The 15785-nt window shown below is 37.4% G+C and overlaps 1 long non-coding RNA gene across 1 annotated transcript; it reads right to left on the reverse strand.

Annotated features, from left to right (window-relative positions):
* Positions 1 to 4: 4 nt before the first annotated feature.
* LOC113465991 lies at positions 5 to 14274 on the reverse strand. Its single transcript, XR_003390548.1, has 2 exons — positions 13355 to 14274; positions 5 to 407 (listed from the first exon to the last, which is right to left on the reverse strand). It is a non-coding gene; the product is annotated as an uncharacterized LOC113465991 (long non-coding RNA).
* Positions 14275 to 15785: the final 1511 nt, after the last annotated feature.

Below are 15785 nucleotides of genomic sequence, written 5' to 3' on the forward strand. Positions count from 1 at the left end.
AATGTTTTTTTTTTTTTTTTTTTTTTTTTTTTTTTTTTTTTTTTTTGTGAAACCAACCATCAGACTAATAGAGAGAAAAAATTGGGAACATGTTGGTTCTAATGTAAAAATTGGAAGCCCCTAAATTATTGCGTATGACTTTCCTGGGATAACGGCTGACATTTTGTAAATTAATTAAAAAATAGGTACAATATGTATACTTATCCATTTGTGAACTTGTGGAAACAAGATGTGCTTTAATAAAGGTGCTTTGATTATACACTAAGTCAAGATACTACGGAAAATTGTAATGATATTGTGATAGGTATTATTAATTCATAAATCGGTCATTTCTGTGTAAGGGTGGTTGAAAAAAAAAAAAAAAAAATGGAGTACGGACGATCCACATCTACTTGCTGGAGACGTACCTACGGAAGAGAGAGAGAATAAAAGGGAAGGAGGGAGAGAGAGAGAGAAACCAGAAGGAAAGGAGGGAGAGGGAGAGAGGGAAGACACATTGGTATTCTCTGATTGTAAATGGGAAAACATACGTTAAAAAACAAACTAGAACAAAAACAGAGAGGAAAAAAACGAGAAAAAAAAGCAAACAAAAAACAAAAGCAAGGAGAAATATGTGCAAAACCGACACAATGAATAAATAATGCCCATTGTAGGGAGGGTTAGACAGCACAACATAGTACCTACCTATAGACAGCAAAACATAGTATGACTATAGTCCTATACCCATAGATAGCAAGACCCATAGATAGGTATAGACGGCAAAACATGGGAAGTATAGACAGAATAAAAGAAGGGTGAGAAAATACGGAAACAGAAAGCCATGAGAGAAACCAGAAAAAGGGAGGGCGGTACAAAGAAGGGAGAAACCGAAGAAGAGAAGGAGAGGGAAAGGGAGAAAGAAGGGAAGGGGAGAGAAGAGAATAAGAGAGGGGAAGTAGAAGAGAAAGATGGAAGAGGGGAAGGAGGAAGAGAGAGAGAGAAAAAGGGAAGGAGGGAGGGAGAGAATAGGAGGGAGTAACAACGAGGGAGAGAGAGAAACCAGAAGGAAAGGAGGGAGAGGGAGAGAGGGAAGACACATTGGTATTCTCTGATTGTAAATGGGAAAACATACGTTAAAAAACAAACTAGAACAAAAACAGAGAGAGGAAAAAAACGAGAAAAAAAAGCAAACAAAAAACAAAAGCAAGGAGAAATATGTGCAAAACCGACACAATGAATAAATAATGCAAAATGTTGATACATATTATTATGTTGAAACAGCAAACATAAACATGTGTGTTTATAGGAGAGAAATATGGAGAGAAAAAGAGAGAAAGATGTGATGCGTATTGTGTAAGAAATAATAAAGAGATAAATAAGACGAGGAGAAAGGGGAAGTGATAAAAAGAGGGAGGAAGAGAGAATGGAAAAAATTGAGGATAAAGAAAAAGAAAGAATAGACCTATAACAGACAAATAGGTACATAACACATCTAATAATATCAAACCCCATTACATAGTAATAGGTCCTATACAACCTAATACAAATACATGCCATGTCTGAGGCACAGATATAACTAGGGTCGACAGTAGACTGTAGAATTAACCAATTAACCTAGTCTTTGGAAACATAGTCAAAATATGTAGCTTATTAGAATTAACCTAATTGTATTTGGAAAAACATATGTATACCTAAAAACAGTAACCTGTACAGCAAACAACTATACATTACAGTCATATGAAACCCCACTGCATACAATATCTAGGGTACAGATATAACTGATATACATATTATGTTGAAATAGCAAACATAGACATGTGTGTGTATAGGAGAGAAATATGGAAAGAAAAAGAGAAAGATGTGATGCGTATTGTGTAAGAATTGTAAGAAATAATAAAGAGATAAATAGGAAGAGGGAGAAAGGAGGAGTGATAAAAAGAGGGAGGAAGAGAGAATGGAAAAAAATGAGGATAAAGAAAAAGAAAGTATAGACCTATAACAGACAAATAGGTACATAACATATCTAATAATATATCAAACCCCATTACATATAGTACCTAATACACAAGTCCTATACAACTTACTACGAATACATGCCATGTCTGAGGCACAGATATAACTAGGGTAGACAGTAGACTGTAGATCTAGATGTAGAATTAACCAATTAACCTACTCTTTGGAAACATAGTCAAAATATGTAGCTTATTAGAATTACCCTAATTGTATTTGGAAAAACATATGTATACCTAAACAGTAACCTGTACAGCAAACAACTATACATTACAGTCATATGAAACCCCACTGCATACAATATCTAGGGTACAGATATAACTGATGTAGACTGCATAGAATTAACCCCATATTTGGAAATGAAGTCAAGATGGCAAATGTGAAGTTAGGGTGTAGGTAGGGAGTAGGGTATGTAAGAATGTATGTAGGTAGGGAGTTAGTTTTGAGTAGGTTAGGTAAGTCAAGTACAATACCCTATACAATAGTACCAGTAGGAAATCTAGAACGCAATCCAAATAGGTAAATGTAGCAGTCTGCGAACTGTGATGGTTGGTTTCACAAAATCAATCGGGAATTTCACAAACGGGACTGTTTTTAACTGCCCAAAACTCATTCATTAAAAAAATAGATCATTTTAGATTTAAAGGAGCTGAAAATGTTTGAAAATTATTCAAAAACACTCATTTAACTGATTTAAATCTCCCAGTACCAATTTAATAACTCCTTTTTGGATCATTAAAATGCTCCCATTAGGGAAATCTCTCATTAAGTCATTGGTGAAACCGACCATAAATGAAATGAGGGCAGGGGAAAAAATATAGAAAAAACAGTAGGGGGAGGGGTGGTGTAAAATATGCAAAAAATAATGAACCTACATACAAACGTATAGAAAAAGTTTGCATGTTTATATGGAATTCAAACCCCTCCTTCCTTCCTAATTTTCAGGTAGGTGGTACCTACTAGCATATATTATATACCTACCTTCTTTAGCGCCAGACTTAACAAACAGAGGGAATTAGAAGTAAGGTTTCGTACTGAGTATTCCAAATGCAGAAACCATTAGATAGAAGTAATATGTGGTAGGTATTTTGGTGGTTACCTTCTTTCATTAACTGATGGTAAAACACTTTGTTCGTGTCGTAGGTAGATTAGTATAAACGACCCACTTGTCGGTCGTTCGGGAAAAAAAATCGGTCGTGTGTAGTGTAGTGGGAACACTCTCATTTGAATTACATTGCCTACAGGACATTCGGGAAGAAATCGGATGAAACTTACGGCAAGTGGGCTTATTAGGGCTATTAGGGCTAACCTCAGAGTGGGTTTGTGTTCGGAGTTTTAAGCTAAACGTGTGTCATAGCTTTCACCTCATAATAATAATAATAATAATAATAATAGACTCTTGAGTGGAAGGCTGGAAGGTAAGCACTAGGCGATATGTAAGAATGTATGTAGGTAGGGAGTTAGTTGAGTAGGTTAGGTAAGTCAAGTACAATACTTATACAATAGTACCAGTAGGAAAACTAGAACGCAATCCAAATAGGTAAATGGTAAATGTAGCAGTCTGCGAACTCTGATGGTTAGTTTCACAAAATCAATCGGGAATTTCACAATTGGGACTGTTTTTAACTGCCCAAAACTCATTCATTAAAATAGATCATTTTAGATTTAAAGGAGCTGAAAATGTTTGAAAATTATTCAAAAACACTCATTTAACCGATTTAAATCTCCAAATTTCAATTTAATAACTCCTTTTTGGATCATTAAAATGCTCCCATTAGGGAAATCTCTCATGGCGTCATTGGTGAAACCAACCATAAATGAAATGAGGGCAGGGGAAAAATATAGAAACAAGCTGGGCCCGTCCCTCCGGGAATTTTTTAGCCCGTAGTTTATTCGATCGTGGTTAAAGAATACCTATGTACCTACCTGATTTGTTTAATATTCAGTTTATTATTATTATTCTTGATTTGATTTTTTAATTTTACTTTCATGTAATGATTTAAAATCAAGACTAGAGCCCGTTCTCCCTTTATTCCCAATATAATGTTCAAGTCACCCATCCATTCATTGGCCTTTCTCGGCGTAGCTTAACACAGGTGACGCTAAAACCGGTCTTAAATTATCGAGTGAACTGTTATCTAAAACTTTCTCGCTTTGAGTTCATAGGTCGTCGCGACAAATTTCAAGATCAAAGCTCATCTGTGTGAGAAAATGTGAAAAAAATTCCCCAAAAACCAGTTTTTTTTGGTTTTTTGGCTTTATGGTTTGCTGGACAAAATTTGCACCACCATTTTCGTGTTCCTGGTAAAAAGACCTTTAATTTGATATCTAGGTCGACCAGGTTTGGATAAGTCCTTCTATGGGAACAGACAGAGTGACAGACAGACGACACCGAAGCGAATACAATAGTCCGGCCCTTATACCTTTTTATTACTATTGTAATAATAAAGGAAGGACGGACTAAAGAGACATAAGTTTATCGTACAAGGGGAATTTAGGGGGGTAAGTAAGGAGACATAAGTTTCAAATAAATGAGGAGGACTAAGGGGAAATACATATTGTATGTTGAATAGATTAATGTTCCAGACAAAGTTATATCGATATTCCGAGCGAAGTGTGAAGAGTGCAAAGATTTGAGTGTAGAAGTCTGTGGTGTGGAGGGTCAATGATTCCTAAAGTTTGAGCTTTTCCTCTGCAAACCTCTTTCTTATTGAAGGAAAGAAAATACCTACCTACATAATTATATTCTTGTGGCCAAATTCTAAAAAAAAGCTGATTTTAAAAGGGGCTCTTCTTAGAACAAAGTTTATCCTTATCCACTACAGATAAGGTTCGTTCTCGGAACGGCTGGCTCCCTCCTTCCTGTCCTCTTACCTCTCTTTAAATTCAAGACAATAAGATCTCCGCTGTTGCCCTCTATCAAATCTATTTAAAAAAAATGTGAAATTTTTGGACATATGAGTACAAAACTCTATATCTTTGGGAGTTTGGGCTCTTTAATTTCGAGACGATAAGACCTAACACACCTCTTACTTAAGAAAGTGTCAAATTTTTTTTAACAGATGAGTGCAAGAACTCCCTAACTTTGGGAGTTTGGTCACAACTGAAATTGAATCGAATTAGAAAACTTCCTGAGTTTGGTCACCCCTGAACGTCTACACACGCGGGAGTTTTATAGTTATTTGTTATGAGGGGAAACTTCAATCCTGTCTGGGGGGGGTAAAAGGCCTCGCAATTCTCCAGACAACACGCACATATAAATGTACTAGCTGAATTCCGTCGCTTCGCTCCGGAATCCCGCTAGTTCATCCCGAGGCATGGCCAAACTTGTAGAAAAGGCATGGCCGTGTCAGAAGCAACCTAAATAGTTGAGTCCTTTTAATTTAGGGCTCAAAATTAAGAAATGTCTTTAAAGTGTTGAAAATTTTGCCAAATTTCATCGAAAATTGGACGGACGAATAGTTTCTGTGGGACGAACAAAAACACATACAAACTGTTACAGCCATTAGGAGAAAAATCATCTAGTAAAACTTGGAGCTTACTTCATTCGTTCCATTTTCCGCCTACATAGTGTCATTGATATACCTATTATGTAGTTCATTCATAGATGGATATTGAACAATATGATACCTACATGCTACAGTAATCCATTGCTTATCAATAACAATGCATTCAAAATGCCCTTATCAGCATCGGAGCATATTTCAGTAGAATCGAAAATAGTAATGAATATAGTTTTGACAGTCAAATCTGCTGTTATCACAACTTTTAATTTAAAGCACCAGGCTCGATGATTAAAGTAGCAAGGCCTTTTTACCACCATCAAAAGGGCTGTGAATCCCCGCAAGGGCCGTGAAAACTTTGGCCAAATTTGCAAAAAGTTTGTGGTTCGAGTTCATGGCAAGTCATAAAATTTTGTGTAACCTATTAATCCGGAATCTAAACAAAAGAAAATTATTAGAGATCCATGTTTAAAAGCAAGAGAACAATCTTCCAATTCCCATCAGTTGGGCCCCTCACCATCACCGAAAAAATTTCATCCCTCGGTTGGGATTTGAACCTCGGACCACCCACGACCGGCCTGAGTCTCATCGCCTGCACTATACCAGATTAAAAACAAAAACAATACAACAAAGCTCTTGCCTATTTCAATCATTCAAATATTGTGCAACAACTCCCTCTTCTCTTCTCTTCCTGTTTCTCCTCCTTCTCTCTCCATTCCTTCTTCATCCCTTTTTCTTCCTCTTCTTCCCCTCTTTTGTGAGAGGAGGAGAAAGAGTAGAAGGAAGAGGAAGACCAGATGGCAGAGGTATTGTAACAATTTTTGCGATCAACAACTTTCAAAATTAAAATGTCCACCGGCAACACAATACGTTTATCATGATCAACATTTCCAATTTTTGACCTGGAACTGCAATACATTACTTCAACATTTAAGGCCCGGCGCACATTGAGACGCAGCTACGCAGCACAGTCACGCAGCACAGCAAAGCAGTTTTTGTAAACCATTAGAGAAGTTTGTCAGTAAGTTGTGAAGAGAAAAAAACTCTCCTTATCTAACTTCAATACTTAATAGCAGTGGCGTACTCTTCATGTAATCTATAGGGGAAGAACTACTAACCTTCCTCTCTAGGGTTTTTTTTTTTTATCCCCTACTAACCGCTCATAGAAAATAGTGATTCTAGGTTCTACAGAACCTATAGACAGTTCTGAACCCGAACTGGCTGTTAGTTCCAAAAGGACTCGTCGATTTTCGAGCGCTAGAGTGCAATTCATTTCTGTGTCAAAGTCAGACGTGTGGAACGCACAACTCGCGCGAATTCATCGACCCGAGTTCAAAGTAGAATCCAGCATAATATGTGATTTTAGTGATTATTCAACCTGGATTCGAAGACCAAAGGTAGATCGGCACTCTGTATATGGGTTTAAAGCTTCCCCTTTCGAACATCTCACCCCACACCACTACTTCGCCGCGACCTATGTACGTCATTTATTCCTCAGAGACAAGATGGAGGAAAAAACTGAAGGCGGTGGAAGAGATCGCGGAAGAGGGGATGAGAAAGGACAAGAAGTAGAAAAAGAAAGAGAAGAAGAAAATGTGGAAGAGGCAGAGGCAAAAGGAGTAATAAAAGAGAAGATTGAGGAGGAGGAATTAAGATAGAAGAATGGAGAGTAGAGAGATGTCAACATTGTAACAAAGGAAGAGGAACAGGAGGAAGAGAAGAAAGAAGAGGTTGAAAAAGTAGGAGAATGAAGAAGAGTTGGATTTCCCTTGAAAATCCTATTATTTGAGTGAATTGAAAATGGAGAACATTGAAGAGAAGTTGATAGCATTAGTGCAAGTTAAAACTGTTCTGTACGACACCTCTGATACAGACTAGATGAGAACCAGATACAAGCAACAGATCTGGGATGAGATTGGAGAGGCTCAACATAAAATTTAAAAAAGAATTTGCCATCTTTAAACACAAAAAAAGCTTTTTTAAAATACGTAGGTAACAGGTACCAACACCTAGGAGTCTCATCGCCTGCACTATACCAGATTAAAAACAAAAACAATACAACAAAGCTCTTGCCTATTTCAATCATTCAAATATTGTGCAACAACTCCCTCTTCTCTTCTCTTCCTGTTTCTCCTCTTCCTCCCTCCATCCCTCATTCTTTCTCTCTCTTCCTTTTTTCCCCTCACTCTTTTGTTAAGAGGAGGAGAAAGAGCAGATGGCAGAGGCATTGAAACAATTTTTGCGATTAACAACTTTCAGAATTAAAATGTCCACCAGCAACACAATACGTTTCATGTTCAACATTTCCAATTTTCGACCTGCAACCTGCAACATTTGGGTGTCTGATCAAATGGGTACATAAAGGGGTTTCTTTCAAAAACGATTCTCTTGGTCTTAATACAGTCTTGGTGGAATTCTCACAAGAAGATCCAGATGAAAGATCCACAAATGGGAGATCCAATGATCCATACATAGATGGATTAGATGGCGCAAAGTGACTAATATACGATTATTGGATGCTTATGGGTACCTTACACAATCATTAGTAATGTCATTATTTCCAAGCAATGATTATGAAAAATCAGAAAATCCGGAATTCCATCATTAGTAATGACATTACTAATGATCATGTAAGGTACCTATTAGAAGAGGTTCCTCCTCACTCAAAGCCGTTACGTTCAACTTCAAGAGCCCACAAATAGGACCTTCATAGTTGACTATTCAAATTTCAGAGCTGGCCGGTCGACTTTAGCAGCGCATCATGGCTGCGTCTGGCTTAGTACGAGGCCATACGGCCCATAAACTACAACTTCGCTACGAGTTAATCCTGTAGGATTTGTCCTGTTTTTTTCTTCGCGGACTGTTATAAATGACTCCAAGTTTAAAGGAAAATTACTGTCTTGAAGAATAATAGAGAAAGAGGGAGAAAGAAAATAATGAGAGACAGAGACGGAGCGAGAGGGAAAGAGATAGATGGAGGAAAAGTTTATCGTCAGACATGTTAGATAGGAAAACCCAGGTGAGAGTGAGAGAGAAGGGGAGGGAGGAGTAAAGAGAGAGGGAAGGAGAGGGAAAGGAAAGGGGAGGGAGGGAGAGTGTGTGTGTGGGAGGGAGAGAGAACGATATTAGAGGAAAAGTAAAGACAACTTTTTTATGGCAGAAAAAAGAGCGACAGGAGAGAGAGAGAGAGAGATAGGGGGGAGGAGGAGAGGAGAGGAGAGGGAGTAGAATAAAGTAAACTTTTGTTTTAAAAACAATTTGCAATTCGGCTTTCTCTCTCCCTCCCCTCTCTCTTCTCTCGCTCCCTAAAAACCCCTCATTCTATCTCTCTCTCTCCTTCCCCCTTTCTCTCTCTCTCTCTCTCTCTCTCTCCCTCTCTCTCTCCCTCTCTCCCTCCCTCCTTCCCTCCCATCTCTCTTCATTAAACCTCACGGATAAATTTTAATGCTGTGTTCGTGGTGTGGTTTTTCAAATATCTATGTTATACGTTATACCCATACCTATGTAATCTAATGTATACCTAATGTAAGTTATGTACCTATGTATTTATTGTTATTTCATATAGGTACCTAAAGTCATGTATAGCTATGTTTTCGCAAGAAATGTACATAAACTTGTATACCTTACTACCTATAACGTTAGCTAATCTAAGTACTGGGTGTATCAAAGAGTTCGATGTTCACATATCTTGTACTAGGTATTTTATTCAAATTTGACAACAAAATGTTCAACAAACAAAAAATTCTCAACACTCAAAGAAAAAAACAACTTTTGACCTTGTCTGGAGTCGAACGCCCCGCCTACGTAACACAGAGCCCAACCAGGGTGTTCAGCACATTGCCATCAGCATATTGCCATCAGCACATAGCCATAAGTAAATTGCCATCAGCAAATTGCCATCCGTACATTGCCATCAGCACAATGCCATAAGCAAATTGGCATCAGTAAATTACCATCAGCACATTGCCATCAGCACATTGCCATCAGCAAAATGCCATAAGCACAATGGCATCAGCAAAATTGCCATCAGCAAATTGCCATCAGCAAAATGTCATCAGCAAATTGCCATCAGCACACTGCCATCGGCAAAAACAAGAAGTTTTTTAGACTTTGGTTTTTGGACTCCGGCAAACATCTTTTTTTTTTTCTTCTTCTTCTTCTTCTTCTTCTCCTTCTTCTTCTTCTTCTTCTTCTTCTCCTCCTCTTCCTTCTTCTTCTTGCTGAAGAAGAAAAGGGAAGGAGGGAGAGACGGAGAGAGGGAGGGAGAGAGAGAGAAGTAAAAGTAGAAGTGTGTAGGGGGCAAGTTTATTTTAGGGTTATACTTATACAGTAACTACGTACGGTTTTAAAAAAAAAATGGTTTTAAAAAAAAATAGTTACCCTTGCATTCTGCCACCCTCCTCCCTCCCTTGCATTCTGACAATGAAAATTAAACTTGAGTGTATGGAAGGAAAAAACAATATTGATTTTCTGTAGCCTTTGCGGCAAAAAGTAAATGAAAAAAACTTAATGAAAACACATTCACTCCCACTCGACACTACATGTAGGTATTTGCTATAGTCTGTTCTTTGTAGCTTGAAAATTCTGAAAATCCTGGAATCTGGACAAAAAAAAATCATAATTTGACAAGTTTCAGAAATTTATTGCAGTTGGTTGGTAGGTTGGTTGGTTGGTTCCCATTTAAAACTTTGAATCATTACTTTCCTAAACACCCTGTACGATCTGTATTTCGGCGAAATTTTCAACACACTGAATTTTGCATGCCATACCTCTCTATGTCTCTATAAGGCATGGTCTGGTTTCTGGTCTGGCCATCAATGTCTTTCAAATTGGTGAAGCGGTAAATTTCTATTAAGTGAAAAAATTGGTGAATTGGTTCACCAAAAAATAATGTGCACATGGAATCTGGATCAAAGACCTAACTAATCAAGTAGTACAAAGTCAATACCCATATTTTGAACTAGATTCTTAAGTATTAAGCTAAATTTTGAGCCAAATCAAAGTGGACAGAAAAGGAATAAGAAAGTTTTGGCAATGTTGTACCAAAAAAAAAAACAATGTACATCTTGAGGGGTGTTCATGTGTGTTAAATCTGTAAGAGGATAACATTAAAAAAAGAGGGGTTTAGTAGTTAAGAAGCTAAGACAATGTATTCATAACCAAGGGTATTTCGGTTCGGATGTCAGAAGCAACCTTGAGTTCTTGAGTCCCTTTAATTTTGGGCTCAAAATTAAGAAACGTCTTTAAAGTGTTGAAAATTTTGCCAAATTTCATCAAAAATTGGACGGACGAATAGTTTCTGTGGGTCGAACAAAAACACATACAAACTGTTACAGCCATTAGGGGAAAAATCATCTAGTAAAACTTGGAGCTTACTTCATTCGTTCCATTTTCCGCCTACACAGTGTCATTGATATACATGGATATTGAACAATATGATACCTGCATGCTACAGTATAATCCATTGCTTATCAATAACAATGCATTCAAAATGCCCTTATCAGCATCGGAGCATATTTCAGTAGAATCGAAAATAGTAATGAATATAGTTTTGACAGTCAAATCTGCTGTTATCACAACTTTTAATCTAAAACACCAGGCTCGATGATTAAAGTAGCAAGGCCTTTTTACCATCAACACAATTACCATCAAAAGGGCTGTGAATCCCCGCAAGTGCTGTGAAAACTTTGGCCAAATTTGCAAAAAGTTTGTGGTTCGAGTTCATGTCAAGTCGTAAAATTTTGTGTAACCTAATTAATCCGGAATTTAAACAAAAGAAAATTATTAGAGATCCACATGTTTAAAAGCAACCTCCTTGACCACACACCACACATCTCCTCTGTTCTTGGCTCATAACAGTCATAACTCATTCTGGGTGCACTCAGTATCTTGAGGAGGTCGTTGAAATACCTACTAGCGAAAAAAAAAGAGTGGTTTAAAAATAGTAAAAGCTCAAGTGTCTCAAGAAGAAAATTAAAAAAAATTCAAGTATTGAATAATTTTTTGTTATAACGAGGTTTTAAAGGCTGCCTGCCAAGAAAAAAATTGAATCCATTTTTAGCTATTTTCTCTCTTCCTCCTGCTCCTCCTTCTCCTTTAGGGGGATAAGCTTGAGTCTTTTTTCTTCCATGCTGACCTCCTTGACCACACATCTCCTCTGGTGTTGGCTCATAGCACATTCTGAGTGCACTCATTCTCTTGAGGAGGTCGTTGAAATACCTACTAGCGAAAAAAATGAGTGGTTTAAAAATAGTAAAAAGTAAAAGCTCAAGTGTCTCAAGAAAAAAATTAAAAAAAAATTCAAGCATTGAATAATTTTTTGCTATAACGAGGTTTTAAAGGCTGCCTGCCAAGAAAAAAATTGAATCCATTTTTAGCTATTTTCTCTCTTCCTCCTGCTCCTCCTTCTCCTCCTCCTCCTTCTCCTCCTCCTCCTCCTTCTCCTCCTTCTCCTTCTTCTCCTCCTTCTCCTTCTTCTCCTCCTTCTCCTCCTTCTCCTTCTTCTCCTCCTTCTCCTTCTTCTCCTCTTCCTCCTCCTCCTCCTCCTTCTCCTCCTCCTACTACTCACCCTCCTCCTCCTACTACTCACCCTCCTCCTCCTCCTCCTTCTCCTCCTCCTTCTCCTCCTCCTCCTCCTTCTCCTCCTCCTCCTCCTTCTCCTCCGAAACTGCATTTACATTTACAAAGAGCATAAAATCGAGAGCAGAAAGCTCTATACCTACTCTTTTCCCTCCGGTCCACTCCGTTTTTAGCCTTGGGTATCAAAAAAGACACACAATGAGAATAGAGTTAGAGAGGTAGGTATTCTAGGTACCTAATACATACCTCAGGCTAATGAAGGATTTCACCAATGACTTAATGAGAGATTTCACTAATGGGAGAATTTTCAATAATCCAAAAAGGAGTTTTTAGTGATTCAAAAAGGAGTTTTTAAAAACTCCTGTTTCGATCATTGAAAATTCCCCCATTAGTGAAACCTCTGATTAAGTCTTTGGTGAAATCTACCATAAGAGAGAAAAAATTGGGAACATGTTGGTTCTATGTAAAATGGAAGCCCCTAAATTATTGCGTATGACTTTCCTGGGATAACGGCTGACATTTTGTAAATTAATTAAATAGGTACATAACTTATCCATTTGTGAACTTGTGAAAACAAGGTGTGCTTTAACTTTAATAAAGGTGTTTTTGTTTAGACACTGCGTCAAGATACTACGAAAAATATAATGATATTGTGATAGGTATTAATTCATAAATCGGTTAGATATTATTTTGTAAAAGTGATTGGAGAAAAAAACTGGGATTCCATCATGGAGCATAATGGACGATCCGAATCTGCATATTATAAAATTTGCTTTTGTTTGGGATGTACCTACGTAAAATAAATGCTTAGTATGTAAAATCAGTTATGATTTCTCATAGTTATGTAAGAATTGTTTTGAATTGAATATAAAGTATACTTATATAGAAGATTAAGTAAAAAATTATAGCCTATTAAGACCTATTAGCTACATTTTATTGTGTAGTGTAATACTATTTGTAAAATACAGAGGCACCTAATACTGGAAGTAGAATGAGGGACAGAAAACATCGGGGCTTTTATGAGGTCGAAACTTGGCCTGGCGCACTGCCGTGGCTCAGGTCAATAATGTTCGGCCCAAGATAACTTGAAAACAGATGAAACATGTATTGGGAAGTAGGTACATAATTATTGAGTGTTCTGCCCCAAAATTCACAAGACAACTACAAAGCATTATTATTATTTTTTTTTTTAAATAACTACATACACAAAGGCTGCACACCTATTAAAAACTGAAACATACCATTTTCATCGGCATATAACAGAACATCAACTGGAGACGTACCTACGGAAAATAAATGCTTAGTATGTAAAATCAGTTAAATGATATTATCATAATTATGATTTCGCATCATTAGATAAGAATTGTTTTGAATTGAATATAAAGTATACTTATAGAAGATTAAGTAAAAATTTATAGCCTATTAAGACCTATTAGCTACATATTATTGTGTAGTGTAATACTATTTGTAAAATACAGAGGCACCTAATACTGGAAGTAGAATGAGGGATAAAAAACATCGGGGCTTTTATGAGGTCGAAACTTGGCCTGGCGCAACACGGAACTTGGCCTGGCGCACTGCCGTGGCTCAGGTCAATAATGTTCGGCCCAAGATAACTTGAAAACAGATGAAACATGTATTGGGAAGTAGGTAATTGTTGAGTGTTCTGCCCCAAAATTCACAAGACAACTACAAAGCATTATGATTTTTTTTAAATAACTACATACACAAAGGCTGCACACCTATTAAAAACTGAAACATACCATTTTCATCGGCATATAACAGAACATCAAATTGACTAAATCTACAAATAATAAAACAGTGGACGGAGGGCAATGTATTACAAATAGGACTCGAACTTTGTAACACCGGAGAAGTTACAAAATGTTTTGTGAAAATTTCGTTCAAATGACACGATGAATCAATGTCAGACTCTGTAAAAAGTAAACTTCCATATTGTGAAGAAACGAAAATCAAGAGGGAAAAGATCTATTATGTACGTATAATAGAAAATAGATAGCAATATGGATAATTAATTTCTATATATTTTTTTTATAGGAGGTTACTCTAAAGCTGTGTCCACACATAGTTGATTGACCGTCGATTGACTTCGACTGAACCGTCCATACTGCCTGGACAACATTGTTTCACCTCGTCGATTAACATCGATCGACGACCGTCGACTACGTATGGACCCACCTTTAAGTTCCGAGAGCGGAACTTTTCTCTCCCGCAGTCTCTGCACTCTGTGTATTTCTTATGGAGATTTTAGCGATCAAAAATTGATTAATCACTCTACTCAAAGTCTCAAGCTTGCAGCTTGGTGTCAAAGCCACCTAAATCCAGCTATACCTACTCTGACGTCACACGGATGCTATTTGACAGTGAGACTTTAGCTTGGACGGTAGCGCGATCGCCTTGTGAGCGTGAGGTCGCGGGTTCGAATCCCGCTCAGGGCCAACGTTATCTTCGCTTACCTTATTTTCTATTTGACTAGGGTTCTTAGTTGGTCAAATCAAACTAAGAACCCTAGTCAAATAGAAAATAAGGTAAGCCATTATCTAATTTGGGTGTCTAATATGAATCTAATTAATAATAACGTTATCTTCAACAGATGAAGTTTGCTATCAGAGAGGCTGACTTTCTCCTATCCTGTGTTCCTCCTCTATTCGATTTTGAGACGAAAAGACTTCAGTAGGTAGATAGTTACATTAAACCTATTAAAAATAATAATTCTTCTTCTTCTTTTGCTTTGCCATGTTCCCGTTCAAACGGGGTCGGCATTTTTCGTCAGCCTTTTCCAATCAGCCCGGTCGTTCACTGGACCTGAGTAAAAAAATGGTTTCTTAAAAAAAAGGAAAATGTATTTTCTTCCACCAGGCGGTGTATGAAACATAATACATAAATAAGTATAACACACCAGAGTGCATTTCACATTTTGTAGGAAAAGAGATAAGAAGGGGGGGGGAGAGGGAGAGAGAAGAAAAAAAAGAGAAGGCGAGAGAGAACGGGAGGGAGAGAGAAAGAGAGAAAACGGAGGGAAAGAGAAAGAGTGAGAACGGGAGTAATAATATGATAGAAAATGCGAAAAGAGAGAGAGAGCGGGAGGGAAAGAGAAAGAGAGAGAACGGGAGGGAAAGAAAGAGAGATGAGGGAGTAATAATATGATGGAAAATGCGAAAAGAGAGAGAGAGCGGGAGGGAAAGAGAAAGAGAGAGAACGGGAGGGAAAGAAAGAGAGATGAGGGAGTAATAATATGATGGAAAATGCGAAGAGAGAGAGAAAGAGAAAGCGGGAGGGAGGAAAATAGAGAGAGAAGTTTGTCAGTAAGTTGTGAAGAGAAAAAAAAAAACTCTCCTTATCTAACTTCAATACTTAATAGCAGTGGCGTACTCTTCATGTAATCTATAGGGGAAGAACTACTAACCATCCTCTCTAGGGGTTTTTTTTTTATCCCCTACTAACCGCTCATAGAAAATAGTGATTCTAGGTTCTACAGAACCTATAGACAGTTCTGAACCCGAACTGGCTGGCTAATGTATACCTCATGTAAGTTATGTACCTATATGTACATATTTATTGCTATTTCATTTACCTAAAGTAATGTATATGTAGCTATGTTTTCGCAAGAAATGTACATAAACTTGTATACCTTACTACCTAATAACGTTAGCTAATCTAAGTACTGGGTGTATCAAAGAGTTCGATGTTCAC

This window comes from Diaphorina citri, unplaced genomic scaffold (assembly GCF_000475195.1).
Source record: "Diaphorina citri unplaced genomic scaffold, Diaci psyllid genome assembly version 1.1 scaffold194, whole genome shotgun sequence".
Lineage (NCBI taxonomy): Eukaryota > Metazoa > Arthropoda > Insecta > Hemiptera > Psyllidae > Diaphorina > Diaphorina citri.